The sequence below is a fragment of the Pituophis catenifer genome, unplaced genomic scaffold (assembly GCF_029215685.1).
Source record: "Pituophis catenifer annectens isolate HBS135680 unplaced genomic scaffold, rPitCat1.0.hap2 SCAF_15, whole genome shotgun sequence".
Lineage (NCBI taxonomy): Eukaryota > Metazoa > Chordata > Lepidosauria > Squamata > Colubridae > Pituophis > Pituophis catenifer.
Window position 1 is genome coordinate 2,364,136 of NW_027256895.1, and position 24,039 is coordinate 2,388,174.

A 24,039-nucleotide genomic window follows, 5' to 3' on the forward strand; every position below is an offset into this window, starting at 1 on the left:
GTTTTTACACGCGGCAGGCTTCCCTTGCACGTTTGCACGCGCTGCGTGGGTAAAATCTCACCCACAGAACGGGCCAAGGTTGCTTCCTTGGGGTTGGTGAAACTCGAACCCAGCACCCTGCAAACCTTTCCGCCCTTGACTCGCGTAAGCCATCATATCTTGGTTTAAATGGGGACCCAAAACAAGCCAGCTTGATGCTGGAGGTGCCAATTCTCTCTTGGATGGGCATCAAAAAAAACCCACGCAAAAAAAAAAAAAAAAACTCAGAAAAATTCTGCATTTTTTTTCTCTCTGCTCGACTGTTTTGAAATGTAAATGAAGAAAAGGGTGGGTGGGTGTTTGGGGAGGGGGCGCTTCAGCTGGCAGCTGGCTTTCCTATTGGACGGCTTGACTGAACCCTGGCAGCTGTTTGGACCAATCAGGAGGGGGGAGGGCTCGCCCTGTGCCACAGCTGCCTGCAAGTGGGGTGAAGCTGGCAGAGGGGAGAAATTAAAGATCAGGCAGGAGCATCTGGTGGGTTTATTTATTGGGGGGCAGCCTAGAAGTGGGGAGATCCAGGTTCAGCCCCCCCTCCACCTTTGGCTGGGGGGGGGAGACCCAGGTTTAGCCCCCTCCCCTTTATTGGGTGGGGGTATCTCTGAGCAGGACCCTCCCCGTAAGCCAAAATTCTGAATGGGAGCCAGAATATCAAACCAACGTGTTCTGTACCAAAAATTTTTCTAACTTGAAGATGGGTGGACTTCAATTCCCAGAATTCCCCAAACTGGCTGGGGAATTCTGGGAGTTGAAGTCCATCCATCTCGAAGCCATCAAGTTTGAAAAACTTTCCCCCCCCCCTGCAATACTGCTTTCCTTCCAGGGACCCAACTCTCACAAACCAAACCATGATTCTCTCTTCCCACCCCCCCACAACCCAGGTTTGAATCCAATCGCTGCATTATAAACCATCATTTCTGGGTTTGTTTGCTGTAACTCCAAGCCCTAAATCCTGGCTTAGTGAGAAAAGTCTTAGGATTGCCTCCAAATGGACGTTGGCTCTCCCAAATTTATATTAGGACTTGGATTTGGCTTGGCTCTATTAATGAAACAGGTGGGTAGCTCCTGAGCTCGTGCAGAGTGCCGCAAAGAGCCAACACGGAACGCATAAAGAGACCGACGGGGCCTGCCAAGCACAAAACCGAGCGCTCTTGCGTTTCTCAGCGTGGTTTTTCTCCAGGTGTAGGGAGGAAGGTCCCATCGTCCCCAGCCTGCAGAGCCACAGGATGGGAGTTGTGATCCCACCTCTTTTTGCAAATGGGTGTTGTAATGCAATGGGATGGCCACCAGAGGGCAACCAATCATTAGGAAAGCAAAAGAAACCCCTTTCCGTAGTTTAGACTAAATTGGTTGAAAAAAATTAAACATTTTTAAAAAAAGTTTTCTTTTTTTTTAAAAAAAAAAGACTGTGCGGTATAGTGGTCAAAGCTAGAGACCAGGTGACAGCGAGTTCTTGAAAGCCTGCCACTTTCTCTCAGCCCACGATCAATGTCCCTGAGCATGCACAGAGCGCAAACGAGCTCTGGATTCCAATTTTAGGATCTTGGATCCTGAGTTGTTGTTGTTGTTTTTTTTAAAAAAAATAAATAAATAAAAATAAAAGATTTGCTGCCTTTGTGCAAAACATTCCCCTTATTTTCATTTCATGCACGAACCAGACACAATTTGTTCACACAACTTTAGGTCCTTAATGTTCTTAAGGAGAACACGCGTCGCGCTTCGACTGTTCGAAAACGAAGCCAAAACTTTGGCAAATTGTTCGGTCCAGAAAAGCCGCCTGGGTTTTTTAAAAGATATTTTTTGGCTCGGTTGCCAAAAAAAAAAAAAAAAGGTATATTTTCACACGCACACAAACTCACACACGCTGCCCCCTCCCCTTCCTTCGCTGCCAGCTGTTTGGGTCCAAAACCCTCAATCTTGGTCTCTTCTTACTCGAAAGCGAGGCTGTAATTCTCGTCTTAATTACCGTTTTCAGCCAATTTAGCCGGGGCTCCCTAACTCTTTCCCTAGGTTCCAGGCCCATATGTTGTCGCTTTAATGAGCAGGTGCGAAGAACATGTTTACCAAACGCCTAGCTCTCATTTCTCCTCTCTTAGGGACTAGAAGCTTGTTTAATGCGGTGGAGAATTTCAAACCCACCCCTCCCCTGGGACTTTTGATTTCTGCAGAGAGACAGATGCCAGGAGGAGGGAGAAGGGCCCGGTTTCTGGATTTGCAAAACCAGGAGTAGTTTGCCAAAGCCTCCCAAAATATATTTTTAATGCTTAATTTAATTCCGGAAAGGGTGCTTCAATTCCCGCGGCGCCTGGTTCATTGGAGTCGGTTGGAAACTTGAGAAGGCCACACTTCACTCCGCGCGGCTGAGTCCGTTAGGGCTCACCAATCGTTCTCACCATCATCCCCAGCCTGGGTCTAACCCCTAGGCAGCACTGCTTTTAGTGTCTTCTCTCCACTCTTTAAAAAGTTTTGCAGGGACATCTCTTCGGCACACCCCCGATGTCGAATTGTTTCATTTTATTTCTTAATAAATTAAATTTATATGCCATCCATCTGACCCGTCTGGCGACGCTGGACAGCTTAGAAACGCGGTACAAGGTTAAATATAAGTAGTCCTCGATTTACGGCCACGACCGAGCCTGAACTGTCTAGTTGCTCAGCGAGACAGGCGTTGAGTGAGTTTTCCCCCTCGTTTTACGAGTTTTCTCGCCCCGGCTGTTAAGTGAATCACTGCGGGTGTTAAGGTGAGGGACACGGTCGTTCTGCGAATCCGGCGTCCCCCCTCGCTGTTGAAGGTCGCAAAAGGGGATCGCGTGACCCGCATTGATTACCCCGGGTGCGACCGTCGTAAAACGTGAGTCCGTTGCCGAGCGCCTGAATTTCGATCGTGGGACTGCGGGGATGCTGCGTCGTTAAGTGTGAGTCGAGAGAATGCGGCAAGGGTCGTAAAGCGTGGAAAACGGTCGTGAGTCGGGTTTTTTTTTTTTCCGGCGCTGTTGTAACTTTGAGCGGTCACTAAATGAACTGTTGTAAGGCAAGGAATACCTAGATTAAAACGAACAGATCTTAAGTTAATATATATATATTATATATATATTAAGTTATATATATATATTAAAAAAACAAACCAACAGAATCCTGCGGGATGAAAGCGAAACTTCTCCGTTCTTTGTTGTTTATCTGAGCAGCCATATGTCACACCTGTGTCAGGTGAGCAGGTGGGATCGTACGATGGCAGGAGAGTCTTTCGTGACTCCGTATCCCATTGTCTGGAAATGCTGTGGCAGCTGGGTCTGAAAACGGTCCCCTTCGGAGAAGGGAGCTAACATTCAACACCAGTAGTCCTCAATTTACAAGCATTTGTTTAGTGACGGTTCAAAGCATCCTCGTGGTCGCGTGATCCAAATTTGGGGGGGCTTACTATCGTGCACCTGGGGTCACGTGATTGACCTTCTGGCAAGCAAGGTCGACGGGGAAGGCCGGTTCGTTTAACCACCGGCCTCACAGACTTCACAAGGCCGCGATTCGCTTCACGACGGCGGTCATAAAACGGGGCAAGGATCTCTTAACCACGGTCTTGCTGAGCGGTAGGAATTTGGGGGGGGTGTCTGTTGCGGCCGTACATTGAGGGCTACCTGTGCTAACCTCGAAAGGGCGAGGATTCACTTAACAACTGCGGCCAGCAAAGTCGTAAAATGGGGCGAGCCTCAACTTACCACTGGCTCGCTGAGCGTTTCAGCCTCAATTGTGGTCGTAAGTTTGAGGACTGCCCAAGACTTAGAAAGTGGATTTTGAGTCTTGAATTAAATCAAGTCGGGTTTGCCAAGTCAATTCCGGACGTTTGCAAGTAGGATTTGGGAGAAATTTTATCTGAAACTCTCGTTTCAGAAGTCTCTCTCTCTTTGGGGAGGGAAGGGTGCCTCGATCCACTGGGAGCGAGGACGGGGGTCTTGGTGTTCCCACCTGCAGTGTTTCTTGACCTCAGCCCCCTTTAAGACGGGTGACTTCAACTCCCAGAATTCCCCAGTCAGCCCTATGCTTTTTTTCCCTCTTTACCTCCTAGAGCAGAGAGATTGCAGAGGAAGGGATTAGAAGAGAGTATGCAGTTGAGCGAGGACGGGAGATCTCGGTGTCCCCACCAGCAGTGTTTCTCAACCTCAGCCCCCTTTAAAATGGGTGGACTTCGACTCCCAGAATTCCCCAGCCAGCCCTGTGCTTTTTTTTCTCTTTACCTCCTACAGCAGAGAGATTGCAGAGGAAGGGATTAGAAGAGAGTATGCAGTTGAGCGAGGACGGGGGATCTCGGTGTCCCCACCAGCAGTGTTTCTCAACCTCAGCCCCCTTTAAAATGGGTGGACTTCGACTCCCAGAATTCCCCAGCCAGCCCTGTGCTTTTTTTTTCCTCTTTACCTCCTAGAGCAGAGAGATTGCAGAGGAAGGGATTAGAAGAGAGTATGCAGTTGAGCGAGGATGGGAGATCTCGGTGTCCCCACCAGCAGTGTTTCTCAACCTCAGCCCCCTTTAAAATGGGTGGACTTCGACTCCCAGAATTCCCCAGCCAGCCCTGTGCTTTTTTTTCTCTTTACCTCCTACAGCAGAGAGATTGCAGAGGAAGGGATTAGAAGAGAGTATGCAGTTGAGCGAGGACGGGGGTCTTGGTGTCCCCACCAGCAGTGCTTCTCAACCTCAGCCCCCTTTAAAACGAGTGGACTTCTACTCCCAGAATTCCCCAGCCAGCCATCCCTGTGCTGTTCTTTCTCTTTACCTCCTAGAGCAGAGAGATTGCAGAGGAAGGGATTAGAAGAGAGTATGCAGTCCACAATGGGCATACACATCAAAAGGAATGCGTTAGCGTCGGGGAATTCTGGGAGTTGAAGTCCACCCGTTCTCAAGGGGTTGAGAAACACTGCCAGGCAGCCGTGCCCAATAGGAACAAATTCCAGCCCGGGCACAATTGATACCCCCTACCCTCCCAAGTTGTGGGGAATGTTCCCGACCCCCTCCACATCATGCTTGAGGTGAATGTAGGAGTTGTTGGTTTCTGCGCTCCCTTTACTTGCTTTGCAGGTGTGCAAAACAGGAAGTTGTTCACACACCCCTCAAAAAGAGGTGGGGGGGGGCGTTCCCACTTCCGGGGGTGCAACGTTAGGGGTTTAAGCAGGGAAGAGTTTGAAGGGCCCCTCGCCCTCTGATCTTACTTGAGGCAGGTTTCATTGCCCATAATCGGTGCTGTGGTTAATCTCGTGTGCGAAGATTTGTTTAGTGACCGTTCGACACAGAAAAAAGTGACTTATGAAGAGTTCTTGCTTTGAGGACGGTCCCAGCATCCCCACGAACCTTGGATCGAAATTCAGGTGCTTGTACAAAGTAGTCCTCAACTTACGACCACAACTGAGCCCAAAATGTAGGTTGCTAAGTGAGTTTTGCCCCAATTTTCCGATGTTTCTTGCCACCGTTGCTAAGCGAATTGTTGCTGTTCTTAAACGAGTAATGTTGTTAAGTGAATCTGGCTTCCCCGTTGACCTTGCTTGTCGGAAGGTTGCAAAACGTGATCCAGGACACTGCGACTGTCATAAATAGGAATCATTTGCCAAGCAACTGAATCTTAGATGAAAAATGGGTAAAATTTAGGTAAGGGTGAAAAATGGTCATAAGTCACTTTTTTCAGCGCCGTTGTAACTTTGAACAGGTCACTAAACGAACTGTTGTAAATCGAGGACTACTCGGCTTAACCACCCTTAACGTTAGTGGCACGTTAACGTTAATTCCCTTAACGTTCGTGGCAAAACTGTCAGACAATCAGGTACGACTCACTTAACTGTCCCCTTGCTTACCAACGGCAATTCTGGTCATAAGCCGAGGACTCCCCGTACGACGTCAATGAAAAATGTGACTTACAACCAGTCCTCGCCCTTGCGACCACTGCAGTATCCCCCCCCCCACTTCTCCACACGATCAACATTCCGACAAGCAAAATCGAGAGGAGCCGCCATTTCGTTTAACGACGGTCCCAAAAATTGTTGTGTGCGCCGTTTTATATTTGTTTGGCCGAGAAACATTTGACGTCTACGCCTAAAACGATGCCCCCGAGGCACCTGGCAATCTCAGCCACCGCTGTCTGGTGCCTTTCCAGACCGGCTGGGATGATGGGAGTCGGCGTCGGGCGTACCCGGAGGGCACCTCGTTGGGGAAAGATAGACCTCGTAAATTTGGCTTACGGCCTTTGTGTGTGCATGTGTGTGTGTGTGTACATGGAACACACCCCAGGCGCAGCCAGGCGTGCTTGGAGGTTGCTGGGGGCCTCCGTTGCGGTGGGTGAATGATTAACCTGCACGTACCTTTGCTCTCACCTGGAGACAGGTGTGCCCCCCCTCCCTCCTTTGCTCTCCATCTGTCTGCCCTGCCCGGTTGTGCCTGATAATATTCCTCCATGCCAGGTTCTTGTTCTTTGTGGTCTCCTTCCCATCCCATCTGCAGGGAGGGAGAGGCAGCCACAGCGGCCCACGCAAACCCGCTCACCCCCCCCTCCACGCCCCGCTCGCACCTGGCAACTCCAGGGCCCTGGCGCCGTTTTTGCCAACCCGTCCCGCGTCAAGACGAGTTCGGGCAGTTGCTCCCGGTTTGCGGCCGGGGGGGGGGGTGGAGTGGAGGGAAAAGGGCCTGCCAGGCGGGAAGGAGTCCTCGGCGGCAACCTGTATTTCCAGCTCGGGCGTTGCAATCCAGTGGTAGGGAGTTCCGCAGGCGAAGTGGCGTGCCAGGCGACGCCAGGCGACGCCGGGCTCCTGCGTGGGTAGGCTTTTCAAGGGGGGGGGGCGAGCTGCTTTTGCAAACTCGCTGGGGGCCGAACGGGAAGAAGGCGAGCGGGTGGGGGGGGGGAGTCCCAAGTCTTGGCGGAGAACCCGGAGGCGGCTTCCAGTCGTGCCCATCCCCGGTGGTGAAGCGGAAAACCGGCGGCCTTTTTTTTCCCAATCCGTGCAATTGAGGCCTGGTCCGGAGATGCGCAAAACACCCCCTCCGAGGCAGGCGACAGGCACGATTGCATTACTCTGCCCGCTTGGAGCATGAGCTCCTGAGCTCGTGCAGAGTGCGTTTCCTTTCCGGGAGGGGCCTTGGGCCCTGGGGCTTGCCAGGTTCTGGCAGCCCCAGGGCTTGGAGAGGAAGTGGCGATGCGCTTGTGCTTCCTCCTGGCACACTCCGGCATTCGCACCCACATGGGGTGTGGGGGTGCACACTCACAAGGGAGGGGGAGGGAAAGGACGGGGAGGGAGGGGGGGAAGGCCGGAGCCTGCTCAGCTGCTGCTGTGCTTGCCTTGTTGCCATGGCAACAGCAGGCAGGCCCAGTTTGCCCTCATCCCCGGCCGGCCTATTAACTTTTCAGGCAGGATGACGTCACCGGCCGGGCAGCCAATGGCCTCGCGGCGACGGCTTTGTTGCTGGGGCGATGGGACGGGAGAGAGGGAGTGGAGGGGGGGCTTGGCTACAGCTGCTAAGGCCGGCACGTGCAGGCACGCACATCCACAGGGCACGCCCGGACACGCTCCCGCACACATGGAACACGCCTGCACATGCTAGGCGGGGGTGGGGAGTGAGGAGGGGGGGCAAGCCGCTCTACCTGTACGGTTGTGGCCTAATCTGCCCTCCCTTTGCCCAGGTCTCCCCAAGATTTTGTTTGGCGGGACTGGATTACAGTGCCCATCCTCCCCAGCCGGGGTTAGTTGAAAGTGAGAAGCTTTGGCTGCTCTGCTGTGGGGTCACGGCCTAACCTGCCCCCACCCCGCCCCCCTTTTGCAGGCCTCCAAGATATTCCAGGTTGCCTGGCGGGAGGGGGGGGGGAAAGGGTCTGGACTATAAGGCCCATCCTCCCCGGCAGTGGGAGTTAATAAGAGTCAGGCTTTGCTGGCCCTCTTCCCCCAGAGAGAGATCTACCTGTGGGGGTCTTGGCCTAACCTGGCCATCTTTTTTAAAGATACTCCAGGTTGCCTTGGGGACTGGATTACAGGGCCCATCCTCCCCAGCTGCCTTAGCTGGGGGATGGGGGTTAATGAGAGGCAGGCTGTGGTTTGGCAGCTTTACCTGTGAGGTCTTTGGCTGCCCTACCTGTGAGGTCACAGCCTATCCTGGCCACCTTTTTCAAGCTATTCCAGGCTGCCTGGACTATGGTACCCATCTTCCCCGGCGGGCTACTGTGGGTGACGATGGGGAGGCGGCGAGTGAGGGGCAGGCTGTGCCCCTGGCAAAAGCTTTGGCTGCTCGACCTGTCGGGGTCACGGCCTAACCCAATGTTTCCAGGCATTCAAGATATTCCAGGCTGACAAGGGGTCGGGACTACAGTGCCTATCCTCCCCAGCTGGCTGGTGTTTAGTGCTGCTAGAGGGTGCTCTATGTCCCATCCCGTCCCTCCCCCTGCCCTAAATGCATGGGGTGGGCATCAAATGGAGGGGGGGTGGCGTCCTTGGCCGGCCGGGATGCCCCATTGATATTCCCAGTCTCCTTCAACCTTACCCCCCCCCTGCTCATCTCCCAGCCCCCCCCCATTGCCCCCCCCACCCCCAATCTCTAGGCTTTGCCCCAATTTCACCTCCCACCCAAATGGGGTGGGGGTCAGTCCCGATTAAGGTGGCCCCCTCCTCTTTCTCTTCCCCAGGCTGGTTAAAATCTGCCCCCCCTTTTTTTCCTTGCCTCATGAAAGATGGACTTCCACTCCCAGAATTCCCCAGCCAGCATGCTTTAAGATATGTAGACTTCAATTCCCATAATTCCCCAGGCAGCATGCATTAAGATGGCTGGACTTCCACTCCCAGAATTCCCCAGGCAGAATGCTTTAAGGGATGGACTTCAGCTCCCAGAATTCCCCAGGCAACATGCTTTAAGATGGCTGGACTTCCACTCCCAGAATTCCCCAGGCAGAATGCTTTAAGGGATGGACTTCAACTCCCAGCATTCCCCAGGCAACATGCATTAAGATGGCTGGACTTCAACTCCCAGCATTCCCCAGGCAGCAGTGTTTCCCAATCTCGTCTACTTGTCTAGCTTTGCTGGCTGGGGAATGCTGGGAGTTGAAGTCCCACCCATCTTCAAGTTGCAAACGTGAGAAACTGAAGGATGGAGAACTCCGGAATTTGGGGATCGCACAATTTGGGGGTCTCGGAAAACAATCCCAACGGGACTGAGAAACCCAAGAGGGTCTCTGTATGAATAACCCCCCCCTTTTTTTTCCGTTTTAGGGCTCCCCACTTGCCTCCCAGGCCAGGGACTCATTCCTCTTCGGCCAGCGAGACACGGTGAGTGCAGCTGTGCACCTCTTCCTCTTCCTCATTTTCCGTCGGAGCTGGGCCTCATTTCCCAGAATTCCCCCTCCCTCTCTCGGAGGTGGGGAGGGAGGACTGCAATTCCCATCAGCCTCCAGGTCACTAGGTACTTTGGTGTGTGGGTGTGTGTGTGTGTGTGTCACCCTTAAGCTTAGGAGGAAGGCTAATTTGCCCGTTTTAAAATATTGTTTTACTGGGCAGTCCTCGACTTATGACCACAATTGGGATGGGCATTCCGGTTGTATGTCGTTGCGGTTGTAGGTCGAGGCAGAACATAAATGAACCTGGTTTTTTTCAACTGGCTATTTGGCAAATCTCACGGTCGTAAGTCGAAATCCACTTTCCCGAATGGGCATTTTTGGCTGGTTTAACAAGTGGTCATAAATCGAGGACTATCTATATATAGGTGGAATAATCATTTATTAATTTTTATTTTATTTATTAATTTTATTTCTATACCGCCCTTCTCCCGAAGGACTCAGGGCGGTGTACAGCCTGATTAAAAGCACAAAGACAGACAAAATTTAAAGTTTAATCATAATAAAGGTCATCCTTGACTTACGGCTGGATGGCCCCTCCTCCATGCATGTCAAACCCTCAGCAACTGACCTATGTTTACGACTGTTTGCAATATCCCCCAGTTACGTCAGTACGTTTTACGACGGTTTTCCCGAAAACTGGCGTTCACATCGGGTTTGGGACAAATCCGCCCCCTAGCGAGCCACGGATTCACTTAACAACCACAGCATTCACTTTACAACTCCTGCCCAGATGTCGATGACCCGATTTACGACTATGAGAGTCAGACTCCGTTATGGTCATAAATCGAGGACTACCCGGAATAACGATAACCAAAGACCAGGAAGTCAAGACTGGGGGCTGAGGCAGAGAGTGGGGGTACTATAGCAGCAGCTGTGGGAGATTGGGAGGGTCCCATGGCTTCTACAGGCAGTCCTCGGCTTATGACCCCAACTGGACCCAAAATTTATGTCACTAAGTGAGACATTGGTCATCCTCGCGTGATGACCATGATTTGAGCCCCAAACTTACGTTGCTCGGTGAAAACATTTGTTAAGTGAGTTTTGCCCCGTTTTACAACTTTTCTGGCCACCGTTGTTAAGTGAATCGCTGTGGTTGTTAAGTCAGTCACCCGGTTGTTAAGCGAATCCAGCTCCCCCAATGACTTTGTTCGCCGCAAAAGCAGATCACAGGACACACACACACACACACCCGGGACGCCACGACCGTCATAAATACGAGCCAGTTGCCACGCGTCCCAACTTTTGATCCCGTGACTGCGGGGATGGCTGCGACCGCCGTAAGTTTGAGAAAGGGAGGTCGTAAGTGTGAGAAAGGGCTCCTAAATCTCTCTTTTTTTTCCGGTGTCGTTGGAAACGGTCACTATAACCGAACGGTTTTAAGTCGGGGACTTCCCCTAGGTGAGCGGAGAGGGCCGAATAAACGGGGTGGGGGGTCTCCATCCTCTCCTCCTGCCCCCTTACCTCCGTGGGGGGCAAAGCCTCCGGCTGGGAGGGGGAGGAAGGTGAGCCCCCCCCTCTCCTCCCCATTAAAAGAGATTTTGCAAAAGAAAGGATTTAAGGTGAGCATTTAAGGGCTGCTGGGAACTATGGCCAGGGGGATGGACGTGTGGGGGGGGGCCCTCAATGGGGCAGGGGTCTCCAACGCCTGTTTCTATTACTACCCCCCTCCTCCTCTTCCTCCTCCAGCCCCCCCCTCCTCTCTTCCCTACCTTGCCTTCCCTTTGCGAGCAGCTTACATAATGGCCACTCTTTCGGCTGTCCTGATTTGAACTTTTCGGGCTCTCTTGAAATTGGCAAAGCAGAACGAGAAAGAGGGGAAGGAGGGAGGGAGGGAAGGAAGGAAGGGAAGAAGGGGAAATTGCGTGGGGCAGCAAGGCCGCTGCGGATTGGGATCTGCCGCTCCCCCCCCCCCCCCGAAGCCGTCAGAGAGACGAAGAAGAGGAGGAGGAGGAAGATCCGGCTGGAAACCGGGGATGTGGGTATGTGGGTCAGATTTGACGGCAATAAGGGACAGCGTTGGGTTGGCTGCAAAATGTGTGTTCTTTCTTGGGGGGGGGACGGGGGGAATTGGGAATCTCCCCCCCCTTTCAATCTGCTTTGACCTCTGCTTCTTATCTCCAAGGGGGGGAGGGAGGGAGGGCTCACCCCTCCTAAGAAACCAGAACGGAGGCAAATCTCTCTTTAAGACAATCTTTTGTCGCTTCCTGTCATCGTCGTTGTCGTCCCCCGTGGCGTACAGGTGATCCTCGACTTAACGATTGTCATTGAGCCCAGCCTCTCTGCTGTTAAGCCAGGCGTCGGTTCTGTGGGTTTGGCCGCGTTTGACGAGCTTGCTCGCCGTTAAATGAAGCAGTGCCAGTTTGATGAGTTGGTCACCCGGTTGTTAAGTGAATCGCTGGCTTTCTGCCCCCCCTCCACCCCCCGCCCATTGCTGGTTGGAAGGTCGCAAAAGAGGATCGGCTGACATCTTCCACCCCACCCCACCCCACCCCACCCGGGATGCTGCGACCGTCATAAATACGAGTCAGCGGCCGAGCGTCTGAATTGTGATCGGGTGAATGCTGCAAAGGTCGTAAGTGTGAAAAACGGTCCCTCAGCAAGTTGTAAATCGAGGACGACCCGTAATTGGCAAGAAAAATGGCAAAAAATAAATAGGTAAATTTATTTGAGGCCGGGCCAGAGATTTTCCTCGTACCTCCTGCCCCCACCCCAAATAAAATGGGTAGGGGGAGGGGAGGGGTCTGAGAATCTAATCAGGGCAGGGTCAGGAATCTATTTTTTTGGGGGGGGGCAGGACTTTTGCAGAAACAGGAGCCCTGGGAGAGGAGGCAGGAAATAGGAGGGAGACAAAGGGTGTGTGTGTGAGAGAGAAAGAGAGAGAAAGAGAGAGGAGGGGGAGGGAAAGAAAGAGAGAGAGAGAAAGAAATAGAGGGACAGAGGGAGAGGGGAGAGAAAGAGAGAGATGGGGAGGGAGAGAAAGAGCGAAAGAAAGAGAAAGAAAGAAAAAGAAAGAGAAAAGAAAGAAAGAAAGAAAGAAAGAAAGAAAGAAAGAAAGAAAGAAAGAAAGAAAGAAAGAAAGAAAAAGGAAGGAAAGAATGAAGGAAGGAAGGAAAGAAGGCAGGCAGGCGACAAATAAAGAGATAGGGAAAGAAAAAAAAATAGAAAGGGGGAGAGAAAGATTGGGGAGAGAGAGAGAGAAAGAGCGAGAAAAAAAGAAAGGAGAGAGAAAAAGAAAGAAAAAAGGAAGAAAAGAATGAAGGAAGGAAAGAAGGCAGGCAGGTGAGAAATAAAGAGAGAGGGAAAGAAAAAAATAGAAAGGGGGAAAGATTGGGGGGAGAGAGAGAGAGAGAAAGAAAGGAGAGAAAGAGAAAGGAGGGAGAGAAAAAGAAAGGAGAGAGAGAAAGAGTAAGAGAGCAAGAGAAAGAAAGGAGGGAGAGAGAAAGAGCGAGAGAAAGAGAAAGGAGGGAGAGTAAAAGAAAGAGAGAAAGGAGAGAGAGAGAGAGAAAGAGCAAGAGAAAGAAAGGAGGGAGAGAGAGAGAAAGAAAGAGGGAGGGAGGGGCCGGGGTCTCCATTTTGCCCCTAACTCTTGGCCGCATCTGTTCCTCTCCCGGTGCAGTGTGGTCAGAGGTGGGGTGAAAGGTCGTGGGGAGGGGGATTACGTGGCCTCCGCACGTGCCCAGTTGCTGGGTAACCCAGGGTGGGGGATTGGGGGGGGTCTCTCCTCCCCTGCCCTCTCTCTCTCCATTCAAGCCCCAGCTATAAATATTTGCCTGGGTGCCCCCCTGGGACTTGCTAGCAGAGGTGGGATGGGGGGGGGTTCCCCACCCTGGCAGTGGGAGTGGGCTCCTCCTGCTTGCCAGCTGACGGGGAAGCCCCCTTCTTCCCCACCCACCCTGCTCCCGGATTGGTCCTCTGGATCTGGGGGGGGGGGGAAGGAGTAATAGGAGTAGGCACTCACAGCCCCCTCCCCTCTCCTGCAACTGTCCATAAGCAGACTCAATTCTGCTTATCGCGGAGGTCTTGGGGGGGGTCCAGCTTCCTCTGTTACCCCCCCCACTCAGGTTTTTTTTTTTTACTTCCCAGAAATGGGCCTGATTAGTGTGGGAGAATTCGAACTCGGAGCCCCTCTCAAGCTGCCTGGGGTGGAGTGGGGGGGAGGAGGGCTTCCATTGGCCTCAGGGCAGCATGGCTCCCTCCTTGATTTAAGAGGGAAGGACCCCCTCTTCCCCACCCCCCGCATCTGTAGTCCTCGACTTACGTCCACAATGGAGCCCGCCGTTTCTGTCGTTAAGCGCGACGTTTGTTCAAGTTGAGTGTGGCCTGCCACCTTTGACCCGCCTTTCTTGCTGCCGTCGTTAAACGGATCGCAGCCGTTGATAAAAGTTAGTGACACCGGTCGTTAAGTGAATCTGGCATTGGGGAGAACGGCACGGCGGACTGGCGTGTGAAGCAAGGCGTGAAACAGTTTGCGTCTCTTGAACCCGCAACTGGGAAACCGAACCCGGGAATTCTAGCGCGAAGGCGTTCTGCGTGTGCCCGTTGGCACTGCCAGGCGCAGCTGGGCACTGGGGCTCTCGGCTGCTTAGTGGCGCAATGGCTGGCACCCTCAGTCTCAAGTCACAAGGATGCCAGCTGCTTTCATGTCGACTTCGCCACGCCATGGGGGTGATAATGCCACCCCGGTAAGCACGTTGGCACTGCCCCGTCATGGGTACCCATTACGTCGGCCATTAGCATGCTGGGGCGCCTGATAGCAGCGGTCCTAATGTGGGGGTTTGCAGCCCGTAGATTTTTAAAAATGTTTTGAAGTGTGTTGCCCCGTTGTGCCCACTTTCTTACAGAATACGCGGAGTTGGAACGGACCTCGGAGGTCTTCTAGTCCAACTCCCAGAATTCCTCAGCCGCTTTAAGGCTTGAGGCCTTCAACTCCCAGAATTCCTCAGTCATTTTAAGGCTGGTGGCCTTCAACTCCCAGAATTCCTCAGCCGCTTTAAGGCTTGAGGCCTTCAACTCCCAGAATTCCTCAGCCGCTTTAAGGCTGGTGGCCTTCAACTCCCAGAATTCCTCAGCCGCTTTAAGGCTGGTGGCCTTCAACTCCCAGAATTCCTCAGCCGCTTTAAGGCTTGAGGCCTTCAAATCCCAGAATTCCTCAGTCATTTTAAGGCTGGTGGCCTTCAACTCCCAGAATTCCTCAGTCATTTTAAGGCTGGTGGCCTTCAAATCCCAGAATTCCTCAGCCGCTTTAAGGCTTGTGGATTTCAACTCCCAGAATTCCTCAGCCGATTTAAGGCTTGTGGCCTTCAAATCCCAGAATTCCTCAGTCATTTTAAGGCTGGTGGCCTTCAACCCCCAGAATTCCTCAGCCGCTTTAAGGCTTGAGGCCTTCAACTCCCAGAATTCCTCAGCCGCTTTAAGGCTGGTGGCCTTCAACCCCCAGAATTCCTCAGCCGCTTTAAGGCTTGAGGCCTTCAAATTCCAGAATTCCTCAGCCGCTTTAAGGCTTGTGGCCTTCAACTCCCAGAATTCCTCAGCCGCTTTAAGGCTGGTGGCCTTCAACCCCCAGAATTCCTCAGCCGCTTTAAGGCTTGTGGCCTTCAAATCCCAGAATTCCTCAGTCATTTTAAGGCTGGTGGCCTTCAACTCCCAGAATTCCTCAGCCGCTTTAAGGCTGGTGGCCTTCAACTCCCAGAATTCCTCAGTCATTTTAAGGCTTCTGGCTTTTAACTCCCAGAATTCCTCAGTTATTTTAAGGCTTCTGGCCTTTAACTCCCAGAATTCCTCAGCCGCTTTAAGGCTGGTGGCCTTCAAATCCCAGAATTGAAATGAAGATGGGGGGGTAGGGTGTTGGATGGTGCCTGGCCATTTCAAAAGGGGGTCACCCTGACCCTTCCCCTCTTCCTCCTGCACTAGGATGCCCTCCCCTCCCCCACACGTGCCCTGCCATTGGTGCCCCCCAACCCTCCCCCCATTTGGGTTTTCAGGAAATTGGCTTGTTCCAAAGAACCTCTTTTTCTTCTTCTTCTCCCTCCTTCCCTTTTTCTTCCCTCTCCTCTTCCTTTTCTTATTTCCTTCTGACTTCTCTCCCTCTTCTTGCTTCCCTCTCTCCTCTCCCTCCCTCTCCTTCTTGCTTCCCTCTCCTCCCTTCCTCTTTCCTCCCTTTCATTTTTTCTCTTTCTTTTTCTGCCTCTCAACTTCTTCCTTCCTTCCTCTCCCTCTCTCCTCCTTTCCTTTTCTTCCCTTCCTTCCTCCCTCCCTCTCTCCTTTCCCTCTTCCCCTTCCATCTCCCTCCCTCCCTGTTCTCCTTTTCTCTTCTGTCTTCCTTCCTACCTACCTCTCCTCCTTCTCCTTTCTCCCTCTCTCCTTTTTTCTTCCTTCTCCTCCCTTCCCCTTCTCTCCTCCCTTCCTTCTCTCTCTTTCTTTCCATTTCTTCCCTTCCTTCCTCTCCTTCCTTCCCTTCCTCTCCTCTTTCCTCTCTCTCCTCCTTTCCCTTTCTCCTTCTTTGCTCTCCTCCCTTCCCTTGCTCTCCTCCCTCCCTTCCCCCTCTCTCTCCTCCTTTCCATCTCCATTCCCTTCCTCTCCTTCCTTCTCTCTCCTTCCTCCCTTCCTTCCCTCTCTTCTCCCTTCCCCCTTTCCCTTTCTCCCTTTCTGTGCTCTCCTCCCTCCCTCTCTCCCCTTCTTTGCTCTCCTCCCTTCCCTTTCTCCCCCCCTTCCTCCCTTCTCCCTCTCCTCCTTTTCATCTCCCTTCCCTTTCTCCTTCCTTCTCTCTCTCCTTTCCCTCTCTCCCCTCCTTTGCTCTCCTCCCTTCCCTCTCTCCCCTTGTTTGCTCTCCTCCCTTCCCTTTCTCCCCTTCTTTGCTCTCCTCCTTTCCCTTTCTCTCCTTCCTCCCTCCCTTCCTTTCCCTCTCTCCCCTTCTTTGCTCTCCTCCCTTCCCTTTCTCTCCTTCCTTCCTTCCTCCCTCCCTCCCCTCTCTCCTCCTTTCCATCTCCCTTCCCTTTTTCCCCCACCTTTTTCTCCCTCTCCTCCATTCCCTCTCTCCCCTCCTTTGCTCTCCTCCCTTCCCTTTCTCTCCTTCCTCCCTCCCTCCCTCCCTTCCCTCTCTCCTTTCCCTTTCTCTCCTTCCTTCCCCTCCTCCCTTCCCCCTCTCTCTCCTCCTTTCCATCTCCCTTCCCTTTTTCCCCTACCTTTTTCTCCCTCTCCTCCATTCCCTCTCCCCTCCTTTGCTCTCCTCCCCTCCCCTTTCTCTCTTTCCTTCCTCCCTTCCTTTCCCTCTCTCCCCTTCTTTGCTCTCCTCCCTCCCTCCCTCCCTTCCCTCTCTCCTCCTTTCCCTTTCTCCCCTTCCTTCCTCTCCTCCCTTCCCTCTCTCTCTCCTCCTTTCCATCTCCCTTCCCTTTTTCCCCTTCCTCCTTTCCCTCTCTCCCCTTCCTTCCTCTCCTCCTTTCCATCTCCCTTCCCTTTTTCTCCCTCTCCTCCTTTTCCCTCTCTCCCCTCCTTTGCTCTCTTCCTTTCCCTTTCTCTCCTTGCCTGGCGGGGCCGGGGGCGGCTGAGCCCGAGCTCTCTCTCTCTCTCTCTCTCTCTCTCTTTCTTTCCTTCCTTTCCTTCCTTCCTTCCTTCCTCGCTTGCCCTCCGCCAGCACATGTGTGAGCGCGCTGGGAACATGGAAGCGGGGCCGCCTTGTGCCGGAAAGGGAGGGGGCGGAGGAGGATATGTCTGGGCTGGGGAAGGGGGGAGGGAGGGGGCTGGGCACGGAACACAACCCTCATTTCTTTGTTTGAGTAGAGAGGGGGGGGGGGGCGCAGCCGAGCCGAGCCAGCCAGAGAGACTTAGCGGAGAGGATCGCGCTGGATTTACCCCGCTCCGCTCCCCGAAGAAGAAGGAGAAGAAGAAGGAGGAGAAGGAGGAGAAGAAGAAGGAGAAGCCAGCTCGGCCCTCGCTTTAATATTATTATTATTATTTTTTTTTTTTGGCGGGGGGAGGGGGCTTTTTTCCCTCCCCCACCTCCTCTCCTTCTTTTCTTCCTGCCCTTCCGATTTCTTTCTTCTTCTTCTCCTCCTTTTTTTCCTCTCTCTCATTCTTTCTTCCCTCGGAAGAAAAGAGAAGAGAGGGAGGCTGGTGGGGGGGTTTTTTTTGTGTGTGTGTTTTTTTTTTTGGGGGGGGGGGGAATCCACAGCTTTTTTTTTTTTGTTCCTTTTTTTTTTTTTCTGGAGTGTGTGTGTGTTTCCCAGCCAGGCGAGGGGAGAGAGACCCTCGAGGGGTTCCCCCCGCCATCCCCAAAATCATAGCCGTCCTTTTCTCCAGGTAATGTTGGTCTCTCTTTCTTTCTTTCTCTCTCTCTCTTTCCGCACCCCTCTTTCTTTTCCTCTCCTCCGCTGTCTGTCTGGCGCTCTCCCCCCTTTTTTTTTCTTTTATTCCCCTCTCTTTTTCTCTCTTGTTTCTTTTTTTTTTCCCCTTTGGGTGGGTGGGCGCTGGACTGAACCGACCCTGTTTGATGGGGGGTGGGGGGGTGGACTGGGGAGGGGGTCTCCGGCAAAGGGGCTTGTGGGGGCAGCCCTGTGTGTGTGTGTGTATGTTTGTGTGTTATGCTTCCTGGCTGCTTTGTTATCGGGTGGGAAGAAAAGTGAAGGGACGGGTGGAGGAAACCCCCACCCCCAAGTCTGGCACAGGCCTGGCCTCCCTCCCCCCCACCTCCTCCGGCCGGGTGGGTGGGTAGGTGGGCAGGCTGGGTGCTGCGGCCACTCCTGTCTCGGTGGCACCCAGATGCCCCCCTGGACGAGAGACCAGCTGGCTTGGCTTGGGCACAGCAAAGACCCCGCTCTCGCTTCCAGGCCTGCCCGGTTACCTTCAAATTGGGATGCCCGGGGCCCATCCAAGGAGGGTGGCAGGAGGGGCAGAATTCGCACTTGGCACTCCTCTTGAGTTGCTGCTATCCTGAGCTGGGGGTCCCAGGCGGGCAGGGACTTGCCAGTGGCCTGACCCGAAGCGGGGAAAGGATCTTTTGTACCTTCTTTGGAAATTTGGCATCCTTATGGGCCCGGGGTCCGTCTCCGTGACAACAAACCAGGATCTGGCCCGGAGGGTCTTGAGTTCGAGGGCAGATGACAGGGCCCCTGCCCAGCAGCTGCCTTCTTCCGGCTTCTTATCCTTATCCTTGTTGGGATAGCTCAGCAGCGGGCACCCTGCGAGACCAGCTCAGGATCCAGCAAACAAGGAATGGTGGTTGTAAGGTTAGATTGGAGGGAGCCCCTTCCCCTGGGTTTGTTAGGATCGGGGGCAAATCCGGGGCGATGGTGGATGGGGGGAGAAAGTTGCTAGTTGTTAAGTGGTTCCTCTTAACAGCTCCAGCGGATCTGGTCCCTTTGGGAGCCCAGCTCTGAACGGAGGATCCGGTAGGAAAGGGATCTCTCTTTTTTTGGTGCCTGCTGATTTTAATCCCTTTCTCCAGCTGGGGACACAATGAGCGTGGACCCACACTTCGGTTGTGCCAGCTTCCAACTTTGCGGGACGGTCCAAAAAATGTGCTGCGTTTTTTGTGTACTTTTGGGGAAAATCAGACAAAAGGGGAAGGGGCTTGAAAGAGCCCGATTGGGGCAGAGGGGGGGGCACCAGGGGGATGTGGGGGGGGTGTAGCGTTTTGGGAGAGCTGAGTTGTGTGACTTGGGGAGGGGGGGGTCGTGTGTGTATGTAGCAGGCATGGGGGGGGGTTTGCTGAGGATTGTGGCTTGAGAGGAGGGTCTCGCCGACCAGATTGGAAGAAGTTTTGGGGTGCGGAAAGTTTTGCCGTGGGTTTCTAATGCATTGGGAGGAACTGGGGGGGGGGGGAGAAAAAAAAATGGGAATTATATTTGAATTGTCAGTCGGATTCGGACCTGGGATTGGCGGTCATCGGAGCTTGGAAATCGGACAGTGATGGATGAGAAGGGGAGGTGGATCCGGAGACATTTTGTAGGCCGTGGAAGTTGGGGTGAACTCGGCCGAGGGGGTCTGTCTGTTTACAATTAAATGGGGAGGGGGGGGGCCCACCCCGGCTTCGGCTTCCTTGCTCAGCCAGCCTTGACTTTCCGGCATCTGGGGACGGTGGGCTTGTAGGGTGGGTGCCCGCCAGAGGGAGAAAGAAGGAACTTTGCCCACGGAAAACCCGTGCCAAGCCAAAAAAATAAAAGAGAGAGAGAGAAAAGAGCTGTGTTGTTGAAGGGCAGAATTGGGGTGGGTGGGTTTGGGGTAGAAGTGCATGTGGGGGGGGGTGTCGGCATGAGTTAGAGGAAGTCTGTGAAAATGAAACAGGGGGCATTGTCTCAGTGTCTTGTTTTCTTGCAGTGGTTACAAAGACAGGCAGGACTCCTGAGCATGTACAGAGTGTTCTTTTTTATTTTTTGGGTGCGGGGGGGGAACGGGGATGGGACCTGGCAGGTTGAGGTGGTCTAGAAGTTCGGCGGCAGATGGTGGAACTGGGGAGGGGGGTGAGGAGGGGAGGGGTGTCTCTGCCCCGGCTGCTCGCTGGTGTTCCCCTCCATCCAGGTGTTTAAAAAAAAGGGGTGCCTGGCCCTTTAAGAGTGCCCAGGTGAGACGGGCAGGGTGTGTGCAGCCAGGCAAGGAAGGTGGCACCAACCGGTCGGGCAGGCAACCACCGAATCTCCTCGCGAGCGGGCGCTGAGGACGGGACAAGCAGACGGGCCAGGCCAGGTGAGGCCCCTGGGCCGAATTTTGCTCTGGGGGGGCGTTTTTTTGGGGGGGACGTTGAGGTCCCCCTGGTGTGTGTGTGTGTGTATGCAGAGATTTTCTTAATTTCTTTTTCCTTGTGCTTTTAAATCGATGCGGTCTGTGCGCGAGAGCGGGGTGCCCTCGCTCAGCTAAAAAAATGGGGGGGGCAGGTAGAAAACGGGGGGGAGGCGGACGGGGTCTCTCCTTCCCGTCCCCACTCCCTCCCCAGAATGGCTTTTGAACCGCTCACTTTCTGACACTGTTGCCCCAAGAATGGGGGAGGCGGGCAGGGGGCAGGCAGTGGCATTGGGTGCCACAGTGGCAGGCCTCTCGTGGGTCACGTGAGGTCATCGAGACGGTTCTCTGAGGATGAATGAGATATGTGTACACCCCCACCCTCCACCCCCCAGAAATTTTCTCACGGAGAAAATTTCCCCCCAGTAATTTCCTGCGGAGGGAAGGCAGCCCTTGGGGTTCTCCTCCTCGCACCCCCTTTTTCAAGTGGCGGGACGTGGGCAGAGTGCCCCGAAAGGGGGGGGGCGCTTCTGAATCAGAACAAACTTGGTTGAGAACCGCGAAGCAGAGGGGGGGGCGGAGGCTACCACGGGTGCCCAATCGGGCACCTCCGGCAGACCTGGATGACGGTTCCCGTCCCACACCCCAGCTGCCGTTCTGGGGGCGCATCAGCCCTGCCCCGGGTGTCTTTCCGATTTCCGGGTGATTTGCATTTTCCCTAGCCTGGGAAAGGGAAAGGGAACCCGAGACCGGTTGTGAAATCATTTTGCACAATTGGGAAGCACGTTTGCGCGATTGTGGCTTCGGCTGAATTGTGGGCAGCGTTCCCTCCTTGGCTTGAGTTCGGGCTTGGCTGATGATGATGATGATGATGATGATGATGATGATGATGATGGGCTGTGGGGAAAACCGTTTGCGTGTGTCTCTTGCGTTAAACACCCACTCAACTCTCGGAACGGATTTTTTTTTTTTTAGACAGGCGATCCCTGCGAATGTTGTTTGAAACGTCATCAAAGCAGGTTAATATATATATATATATATATTATATATATACCATTTCCCCCCCAAAATAAGACCTCCCCTGATAATAAGCCCATTCGGGCTTTTGAACGCATGGCAATAAGGCCAAGCGCTTATTTCAGGGTTCAAAAAAATATAAGAGAGGGTCTTATTTTCGGGGAAACACGGTATCTAATATATTATATTATATATCTCAAATATATATGTGTGTGTGTGTGTGTAAAAAAAGAAGCAGCCATACGGCGAACTCTGGAACTTAAGATTTTAACATTTTTAAAGAATTACACAGAAAAACACACCTGCTTTGATGACAGATCTATGATGATAATACTGTGTTCCCCCAAAAATAAGACCCTGTCTTATATTTTTTGGAACCCCGAAATAAGCGCTTGGCCTTATTTTTTGGGGGGGGGTCCTTATTTTGGGGCGCATGGAGCAAGACGGGGCTCCTCTTGCCGTCTTATCTGATCTCCAGCTCTGCAATTAAATATTTTTGGAGAGGGTTTATTTTCGGGGGGGAGGCTTATTTTAGCGCATGCTAAAATAAGCCGATTGGGCTTATTATCAGGGGAGGTCTTATTTTCGGGGAAACAGGGTCTGTCTATCTATCTATCTATCTATCTATCTATCTATCTATCTATCTATCTATTATCTGTCTGTCTGTCTCTATCTACCTATCATCCATCCATCCATCCATCCATCCATCCATCCATCCATCCATCCATCCTTCCATCCATCCATCCATCCATCCATCCATCCATCCATCCATCCATCCATCTATCTATCTATCTATCTATCTATCTATCTATCTATCATCTGTCTGTCTGTCTCTATCTACCTATCATCCATCCATCCATCCATCCATCCATCCATCCATCCTTCCATCCATCCATCCATCCATCCATCCATCCATCCATCCATCCATCCATCCATCCATCCATCCATCCATCCATCCATCTATCTATCTATCTATCTATCTATCTATCTATCTATCTATCTATTATCTGTCTGTCTGTCTCTATCTACCTATCATCCATCCATCCATCCATCCATCCATCCATCCATCCATCCATCCATCCTTCTATCTATCTATCTATCTATCTATCTATCTATCTATCTATCTATCTATCTATCTATCTATCTGTTACCGTCTGTGTGTAAAATCAGGCATTTCGTAGAATGCTAAAAATTGGGACGTTGAAATACGACATGCTTATGTTTCTATGTGGGTCTCTCTATGGGTCTGTTCCAGCAGTGGGTTTCGCATGATGTTACTACAGGTTCACCGTGCGCGCACTCGCTTTCTCCACACGCATGCCCAGTCTGCGCTCACGCCTGCCTTCCGCGCATGCGCCCGGGCTCAAAAACGTGCCAAAATAGGACGGCATGGAGCCGGGGAGTGTGGGCCAATCCACCCGGGATTTCCGCAACCGGTTCGGGCGAACCGGTCTGAACCGGCTAAATATCCCCTCTGGTCTGTTCCCTCTCTCCAAATAATTACAGGTAGTCCTCGACCTTACGACCACAATTGAGCCCAAAGATTGCGGTTGCGTAGGGAGACAATTTTTGTTCAGTCAGTTTTGCTCCCGTTTTTACGACTTTCCTCGCCACGTTTCTTCAGTGCCGTTGTTAAATGAGTAGAATGCCAAAATTGGGATGTCACAAATACGAAACGCTTAATATTTTCACCCATTTCCTAGGCATTCTGTGTGCAATGCCAAAAGGCACGCCGGCAAAGTGCAGGTGGTCCTAGACTTACGACCGCAACGGAGCCCAAAATTTGTGTGGCTAAAGCGAGACCTGTGTGAAGTGAGCTTTGCCCCGTTTTCACGACCTTCCTTGCCGCCGTTGTTAAGTGAGTCGCCGCCGTTGTTAGGTTAGTCATCCGGTCGTTAAGCGAATCTGGCTTCCCCGTTGACTTTGCGGGTTGGATGGTTACGAAAGGGGATCACGTGACAGCCCTCCCCCGGGACGCTGCGACCGTCATAAGCGTGAGTCGGTTGTCAAACATCTGAATGTAAATCATGCAACATGGGCTTGGTACAAGGGTCGTAAGTGTGAAAAACGGTCCTAAATCACTCTTCTCAGTGACGTAACTTCGAACGGTCACTAAATGAACTGTTGTAAATCAGGGACTACCTTTACGTCAATACTGGTCTTTTTGTGTTGTTGGTTTTTTTAATTAAGAAAGTCTTGTATACTTTTATTTTGCATTTCTTTTTTGTTTCCATATACATCTTTTCAATAAAAGATTAGAGTTAGGATTAGAATTAGGGTTAGGATTACAGTTAGGGTTAGGGTTAGGGTTAGAGTTAGGGCTAGGGTTAGGGTTAGGATTAGGGCTAGGGCTAGGGCTAGGATTAGGATTAGGATTAGGATTAGGATTAGAGTTAGGATTAGGGTTAGGGTTAGGATTAGAGTTAGCGTTAGCGTTAGGGTTAGGACTCGGGTTAGGATTAGAGTTAGGATTAGGGTTAGGATAACGGTTAGGATTAGAGTTAGGATTAGGGTTTGGTTTAGGATTAGAGTTAGGATTAGGGTTAGGGTTAGGATTAGGATTAGGATTAGGGTTAGGATTAGAGTTAGAATTAGAGTTAGGATTAGGGTTAGGATAACGGTTAGGATTAGAGTTAGGATTAGGGTTTGGTTTAGGATTAGAGTTAGGATTAGGGCTAGGCCTAGGATTAGGGTTAGGGTTAGGATTAGAGTTAGGGTTAGGGTTAGGGTTAGTAGTCGGGTTAGGATTAGAGTTAGGATTAGGATTAGGATTACGGTTAGGACTCGGTTTAGGATTAGAGTTAGGGTTAGGGTTAGGATAACGGTTAGGATTAGGGTTTGGTTTAGGATTAGAGTTAGGATTAGGGTTAGGGTTAGGGTTTGGGTTAGAGTTAGGATTAGAGTTAGGATTATGGTTAGAGTTAGGGTTA

General features: G+C 52.2%; 1 long non-coding RNA gene across 2 annotated transcripts in view; it reads left to right on the top strand.

Annotated features, from left to right (window-relative positions):
• Window positions 1-24,039, top strand: part of LOC139324765 (uncharacterized) — a 55,830-nt gene that overhangs the window by 787 nt on the left and 31,004 nt on the right. Inside the window, exon 1 of one of the 2 annotated variants that reach the window (XR_011601070.1) lies at window positions 9,264-9,314. The exons of the other annotated variant lie outside the window; for it this stretch is intronic. This is a non-coding gene — a long non-coding RNA (uncharacterized lncRNA). Of the gene's footprint in view, window positions 1-9,263; window positions 9,315-24,039 lie in introns of those variants that run through there. 2 annotated transcript variants of the gene reach the window in all.